Here is an 8,364-nt window from a genome sequence, read left to right as displayed (position 1 = left end):
TAGATAGGCTTGCAGGCAAACCTATACACGTGTGTGACTAGAGTTTTAGAAGCTCTAAGGTTTCGCTTTAAATCCACTTGAGACATGTGCCGGTGAGGCCGTTACAGCAACAAGTAAGAACGACAAGATATTTGTTTTTTAAAATTGAACTTCGACTTCTTGCTGTTTCTCTACTGGTATAGCGGAAGAAAGAGTTACTTATCCGTACATTTAATGCTATCACATGCAAACGTCCGTGCATTATGTACACAGATACATATCTTAGCTCCGTAAGTCCCATTGAATATGCGAAAAGGGAGACCAATCGTCTCGACAATAAACTATTCTCTCTCTTGTACGCAAAGCAATCGACCATTTGATTGATTCCCATTGGAATAAATGTTCTCCAATAGTTAATCCAAAGATATTGGACCGTTAAGTTTATGAGGTGCTTCCGGCATTCTCTCGAGTGGAAGCATATCACAATACCGTTAGTTTTATGAAACCTCTAGAATACGAAGATGTTCTTCGATCTTAGTCGCAATCAGAAGATTATTTCACTAGCCCAAAAATTCATGGCTGCTAGAAAAGTCTCTCCTCCGATGGGACGTTAATCCAATAGTTTCCATAGACATGAGGGTAAGTCTGGACTGGTCCTTGAGACTGGTCATGATTGGGCCGTCTTTATTATTTATGCGCCACTTAACAATCTGTATGAAAACGAACCATGACCTTCGATGGTTGCCTAAGAAGCAAACACTTGCCATGAAGATTTAGGCATCGAGTTAGGCTACTTAAGCGTCAGCCTACGAGATCAAATTTTCGGTCGCTAGAGATTAACAGTGGTGACAATACAAAATCTACAATTCAACCATGTAAACATTCATACAGCGGTCGTATTTGTGCTGATCAATTAGGCCTTGTCGCTGCTAACTGGATTTCCTACACTGCTCTCATTTCACCGGTCCGTGAGCGTACGTAAACGATAAATCATAACTAACAGTAATAAGAAGGTTTGTCGGAAGAGTGGATGACTTTAGTAGAAATGTATGTTTTTAACGTTGCCCAGTGTGGAAAGAAAAATGACGACAAACTTTTATTCGCTAAAAACACTTTTAGTATGGAGAAGAATAGTTGACATCGAAGCTGATTTAGTATGTAATCGCTAGAAAGAAGACTACCATTAGGTATTCGGACTCAAAAAGCAAGAACTAGTATGCTACATATCGAGTATGAACTTTTGTTGACAACATTTATAGACTATACATGTATGGATCCACTATACACAGACGCAAACACAAATCCTTGACAAAATCAAATCTTCTCTTTCGTACTTGGTTGTTGTGTAACGACAGAAACAACTGTCGTTACACATGAAGATAATCACTGTCGCTTCTAGGTTTATTGGTCTGTTGGGGGTCTTATAGGTCTATTGGGGGGTAAGGCTTATATATGACATATTTCGAAAATCCATTATTTACGTCACGTTAGTGTTTATAGAATTGTGCCAGGTATTTTATTCATCGTATAAACTTACTTGCTACGTCCGCCGAGGTGGCAAAACTCCTTGAAACACTGGAATCGCTCTTTAACAGCATACTAGTTCTTTCATTGCAATGATTAAGCAAACTATCATTAGCATTATCGCAGCGAAGTTCGAAGGGTGACGTGACACTGTCCACACAGTGTGGTAAGTAGGAGCGCTCTTATATACATGAGTGTGTCTTATCGGGAAAAACATTGTTACGTTTTATATATGGATAAAAACCATAGCTCGGACGTGGATTAATGAATCAAATTGGAGCTACAAAATACATGACAAAAGTACACGGGCATTAGTACAACGAGGCATGAGACACTCCGACGGTGTATGAAGGAAGCTGATTGTTCCTACGTGTACCCAAAATCTTAAACAGAGAAAAAGCCTTAGAGCTTTTAGATGTTTACAAATCTAGCTAACTTCCTATATTGAAAGAAATAGTGCCGTTGTTCACTTCCGTGCTAGTTGGGTGGTGGGATCATGAACATCTATCGAACACGTAGATCATGTACTAGTGGCTATTCGCGCATTGCGAAAGCTCTATCACGTAATTTTTGGTCAAGTCTTTTTCCTAGAATCTGATTATTTGAGTAGATGTCATACACGAGGATGTCTGGTGACAGCCCGTTAGGTACAGGGCATCCAGGACGATCGTGTCCTGGCTCGTCTCACGGTTAACCTAACCTTTCCAGAAGGTCGATCGCGGGTGGGATGCGCGCTCCAGTTCCACGTTTTTCCACTCCGCAAAACGTTTTCATAGAATCTCTTCGATACACGCAACCCAGGATTGATTCAATAACATCTTGATCTCAACGATCGGTGAGGAATAAGAATGGAATTGAATATACACTGCTTTGTCGTTTTTGAAGCCTAAACTCGAAATAAAATCTATTTCATGGCGGAACACAATGTACGTACAAAGAAACGAAAGTGATTGTGAACGGTAACTACGGTAAGTCAGCAGCCAGCAATGGAAACGAGCACGTACAGTCAGATAGCGAAAATTTACGTAAGTTTACAGGGTAGCGTAAAAATCTACTGACAGTTTTCATTTTACATACAACGGAGATAAAACTAAGGAAGGTGAGATGAAGCTCTCAAACTCTCAATAAACGCTTGCTCTAGTCTGTATATTCGAACACGGTTGTGATATCATTAAACGTGAGATTTAGCCTCTATCAAATTCGACGTCCAAGCTTTACGTCGATACGGATGCGTCTACGTTTCTTGTCTATAACAAAGCTTCAAATAATGTTTTTTTTTCAATGCAGACAAACCAATCTACCACCCACGTTAACTTGATATAGGCCATTTTAGTTTTTTTATACACTTTCTGTGATCAAACAGTGATAATATCATAAATAATGCATCGATAGAGACATGTGCTTGTAAACATAATCGTTAGATATGTTAAAGCAAGCCAGCAGCTTCGAACCTGCAAGCAGATACTACGCTGGAACCCGTAGAGAGACACTTCCTTGCTCCTACATAGTTATCACACGATGTAAGGCGACGCAAGCTAAATGTATTTGTTTACCTATGCATCAGGCGCATAAAATGGGACGTCTGCATACGAGGCCGTATTCCAGCGTCGGTCGTACACGAATTATGTTATGGAGAGAATGCGATGGAGTCGATACAGGACGACGGGGCCATATAAAATAGTTATATAAAGTTTTTACATAAATGATCAGACCGTCAGAGCTCAAACGTGACACAGGCTTGTACAGGTGGAAATTGTAAGCTTGCATAAGGTATGACTTCAAACGAGTTGAAAACGTTATTTAGTGATGTTCGTCATCTTTTATCTCAAACCTTAACTAGATTACTAGCATCAAGCCAAAAAATCTAATTAAGTACTCAAATGTCGATCTTATCTTGAGTATTCTGTAAATCGACGATATCGTGTTATGAACGTGCGTGTCAGATGTTCCATGAATTTCTAGAACATCCACGATACGTCCTGTTTGGTCTACTCTTTAGTTTCTAGCATGTGCCTATGGTGCCTGGAATTTCTTTCGTATTTAGTTTTTTTGCGGAGTTCTTTCATGTTCCCTTTTCCCTTTACTGCTTGTTTATTTTTAATATAGACCGTTCGAAAGTAAATCCGTTGTAATTTAATTGTGCAGTGAACGAAACTTGACGTCGGGTTCTAAATAAACAAATTCCAGATAAGAAAAGTCGACAGTCATTCTATTTCACTTTTGCCGCGGTCAAATAACCTGCCTAAGCAGCACTGGGATATTTGTGCCGTGTTCAATATGAACGCGATGCCTGAAAGGACTGCTAGAAAATGGTTTGCGCAATAATGACATTTTGGATCTGGAGGATGCATTACGTTCAGGTCAGCCATCTGAAGTGGATGATAATCGCCTGAAGGCACCTTTGAAGGAAGACGGTCAATAAACAACCAGTGGATTGGGTCAGGGACATGAACTGTACTTACATGACTATTGACAGGTGCCTTCAATCTATGTAATGTACTCATAAATTAGGAACATGAACTAAATAGACATTTCTTATTGCCTGATTCCAAATAGCACGCGGTCCCGATGATAGGTTTGTTCACAAAATGTCCAAAAGTAATGTCCTCGCATCGATATAAAGCAGAGAAAGGAATGAGTAGGTCCGCGGGAGATACGTCCAGAGATAAACCAGACTTCTATTCTAAGAAAATAATTCTTGCGTAATGTGGCGTTTGGGGCCGGAAGAACCTTATACAGTGGAAAATGCAGGATGGTCAACATGGATCTCTGCATGATTTAATCTGAATTATGGTTGCATCGATTGAACGAAACTACCTAATAGAAACGATCTAAGAGACAAGGTGAATCATCGTTCTCCACGACAAAGGCGAAGCGTATACGGCGACCCCTGCGGGCGAGAGCCACCCTAGGACAGCTTGAGTGGAAGGTCTTTTTGAGCTGACCGTATTTTCCAGACTTCGCGTCTAGAGATTACTATTACTATCAAAATCTACAAGTTTCGTTGGCATTAGACCTAAACTTTTTTGATTAGCAGGAATAAATAAATTGGTCGAGAGATGGAAGAAGATGAGGAAAAACTGAAGGAAAATTTCAGTAAAGCGGTGTGCTTTGCTTAGTGAAAAAACGCGTCCTTACTGATGTTGCGGCCTAATATCTAGAAAAAAGGGGTGCTATATTGAGGCAAGGCTTTATGGGCCAATCCGTTTTTTCTAGCTAGAGAACGTTGATCTAAAATTTCAATATTATACTATCAAACTTCTAAAATTTGTTAGATGCGTCCGAGCGGAAAATCGACTGTAGTTTGTGTTATTGATTTTTTGACCGAATTTAAAAGAATGAAGCTATATGGTTCACCAGCTCACACAAGCCCATTGGTAAAGGGTTGGCTGCCTAAGCCCGATGAATTACTATGCATCGTTATTGAGTGTGAGTGTTGTTAAAATTTCGACACGATAGCGTCTGCTGGTTTACCTATGTCATCAAAAGGACATTCGTGAAGTTGCGTAAGGAACATCTGAAATGAGCTCGTAGGCGATTTGTAGCCCAAACTGAAGCTGTAACCGCGGTAAATAGTGTTTAAATTCCGTAAAAATTATCGTCAAGAATGACATTTCTAGCTCAGGTAAAAAAATTTTGTTGGATATATGTTTTTGTTTCCATTAGAAACCCAAATGCGTCACTTGCGCGTCTACTGGGTTTTCCTTTCAGTGTTTACTTTATCGCCTAGTAATCAGGAGGTACTAAGATACTACTACTACTAAGGAAGTACTAAGGAAGCAAACGAGTAGTGCGTAAAACTGAAGAAAAATTCTATTCTCTCCACGTTATAGTACGGCGGGTCTGACAATATTCTGTCTATAATACAGCTCAAAGGATTGACAGATAGGTTTATCAATAAGCGCACGTTACGCGTATCATTGTCCTTCTTTCGCTATTTTCTTTTGCTATTTTTGGAGACAAAATAAAAAGCCTTTTCCAGAGATTTACCACAGTCGATGTTTTCAGTCTTACTGGTGTTCAAGAACAGGTCATAATATATAGTTTATGATCATTTTCTCGACGAACTCCTGCAAGTAATCTTGATAATTTAAAGTTAAAGTCCTGTTCAAGTTCTACGTTCGCGATTTCTTCTAAAAAAAAACTAATCTATTTGAATATAGTAATTATTGTTCACTGTACTGCTAATTTAATAGAGACACAATAAAATGGCTTCTAGTCAGATTTAGTATCTATTCCATACCTTTACTAACCAATAACAAGTCGAAGTTGTCTGCAGAGTCTGATCGAGGCTGCAAGCAAAGGACTCTAACCCTTATTAAAGGAAGATAACAATACTTTCTTAATGTTAATGTTACGGATATCGAGATCGGCTTAAATTATCTATTTCATTTGTCCTGCTCAGGTAAGGCTTGTAGCTTAATTAGGTGATGAGAACGCATATTTCGGGCCGCAATTCTCATCCCCATCGATTTTGAAGTTTTTGCGCCATTGATAGTCACACGCACAGAATTGCCCGAGCATCCCTCACCTCATGTGTTCTAGCCCACCGGCGGCTTCTGAGACTGTTTCGGATCGATATCATACACAACAGAAAATATGGGTAAGAAAGCGAACTGCACTCATGGCTAAAGCTGAAAAGATCAGACGAAAAGTCTCGAACAGAGGCAACACAACCAGTGACGATCACTCTACGGATTTTTTGGTATGCTCATAATCTAAGTCTAATGCTAAATTTTGTCTAAGCAGCAAAAAACAACGTTGTCTGTAGGAAGCTTGTCTATGCAGTAGCATATATTTTCACAAGGCAACGCGATACATATTTATATATTTTAATGAATTTTATTTACAATTTATGAACATGACGCATGAGATTCTTTAAGTCCGTTTGTTATTTTCACAGTTATGAAGTGACTGTGCAGTTTTCGCCTTGACCAGATATCATAGGAGCTGTTGTGACTGCTATAGCGTCTGTCTGGGTGATCGCAGAGCTAATGAATATCACATCATTGTGGAAAAATGGCCTAAAGTTTACTACGTTAGACTTAATGTGAAGTAGTTGTAAAAAGGTAATTATTTCTGTAACATTTTATACAGTGAACTTCACTATATGAGGGGCTCGTTCAAAAGATATGTAATTATTTTCATTTTGAATGCGAGGCCCTATTGCGAGGCCAATTATAATTTGTGTACATTCTGGGGTTTGTATTACTATGTCAAATTCAAACCCACTACTTGTAAACTCCTGTTGTTTCGTTAACGGTCTTTTTCAGTTATAAGGTACCCCAAGACGATTCACTGCTACATTCATTGCTTCAGACGGCTGACTTCTGGCACGAAACAAAGTGTGCTTATGCCTGGTTTCAAATCTAGACCGCCGCGTAAAAATACCGTGGTCTGGATTTCACGGTGGCCGCACCGCTAGTGGGAATTCACAGTTTCGACCATTGATCAAAATATAATTGATGCGTAGCGTCCTTTGACATGGGTATAACGGAATATATGTTAATGATTATCCTGATGAACGGACAAAAACTATTTTCGGTGCAATGATTGGAAAGGATAGTATGACTTGTCTCCTGACCTGCGTTACTTAAGATGGCAGGTAATCACACGTACACAATATATATATAGTAACGCTGCTTATACAAAACGTTTCCAATACCACTCGCTCAAGTAAATACGCTGCCTTAATTGGAAGAAAGTTGAGTATGTGACCAGCAAAAGGCATGAGTTGAAATCTCGTAAAGCTAATGAACGCTCGCCACTTGAAAATGACTCTACATATTTTTTCATCCACAAATAAATTAACAAAAAAAAAAAAAAAAAACAACGTTTGTGTACTAGAAGAATGCGATGGAGCAATACTAATTGACGTTAAAAATAGTATACGCATGCAAGCATCTGTTCGCGAACCCTAACAGACAACTGCTTTTTCGCTATATCATCGCTAAGAAGCTTCAGCTGGCCCTGTTCTATCGGGTCGACTGATTATAAGCGCCATTAAACAGTCATCTTATTTACTTTCTCTTTCGTGGCAACTTGTAGCGTGGAAGATATCGTTCCCCAGAACTTGTCTGGGTGTCTGAATGAGTGTCACCGTGCAAAAAGTATATCCCGACACAGATTGTTCAGGGCGGTCGAGAAATCTTGAACCATTCATGGAAGCCATTCGAAGCGTGGATTAGCACTTTATTTTGAAACAGAATAAATCACTACAAACACGGTTTTCGAAGAGGAAGATGTACTTCAATCCAATGGTAATGGTTAGCAAAACAAACTGATAAGAACTCGATTTGAATAATTCTGCTTCGAAGTTTTTGATTGAGTCAATCTTATCTTATTGGTATCAAGATCACAAAAGCCTTTTTTTTTGTGAGCTTACCAAAAGGGTTGTTACGCCTAAACATTGTTATTACAGGCTGGACCTGAAACCGCACGCGTAGTATCAAGGCTGGCAAAATTTCAATGTCAAGACCCCTACACTGTGTGTTGAAAGGGGTTTTACAATTATTATATCGTTAATTTCTTTTGAGTCCGGGAATATTTGTGCTTAGAAAGCCTTAAATGATGATACATGCTGCTGAGCTATTGGAAATCAATGCCATTTTAGAGTAAAGATTAGCCTTAATTTTTTCCATTTAGAGAACTGCAGAACGAAAACAATGAAATCTGCCAAATAGTGATACAGAGGCGTAGCATCCGCTTAAGCTGTTTTTTCTCGGCTTCATTATCCTTTCTTTTCATAGCAAATAATAAGGAATTCATTTTTTAAAGCCAAAAGCGGGTTTTGCCATAACGTTACTTTTCATATGTTTACAGAACGCAGTGTGCAGTGTGACACAAGTGTTTGCAAGGTCC

At 39.1% G+C, this 8,364-nt stretch overlaps 1 long non-coding RNA gene across 1 annotated transcript; it reads left to right on the top strand.

Annotated features, from left to right (window-relative positions):
- The first annotated feature begins 6,169 nt into the window (after nucleotides 1-6,169).
- On the top strand, nucleotides 6,170-7,732 carry LOC111271344 (uncharacterized). Its single transcript, XR_002686812.2, has 4 exons — nucleotides 6,170-6,208; nucleotides 6,407-6,572; nucleotides 6,777-7,108; nucleotides 7,552-7,732. It is a non-coding gene; the product is annotated as an uncharacterized LOC111271344 (long non-coding RNA).
- Nucleotides 7,733-8,364: the final 632 nt, after the last annotated feature.

Source organism: Varroa jacobsoni, unplaced genomic scaffold, assembly GCF_002532875.2.
Source record: "Varroa jacobsoni isolate VJ856 unplaced genomic scaffold, vjacob_1.0 contig00549, whole genome shotgun sequence".
Taxonomy (NCBI): domain Eukaryota; kingdom Metazoa; phylum Arthropoda; class Arachnida; order Mesostigmata; family Varroidae; genus Varroa; species Varroa jacobsoni.
The sequence above is the reverse complement of the archived record's forward strand: the minus strand, read 5'-3'. Positions and strand labels throughout refer to the sequence as shown.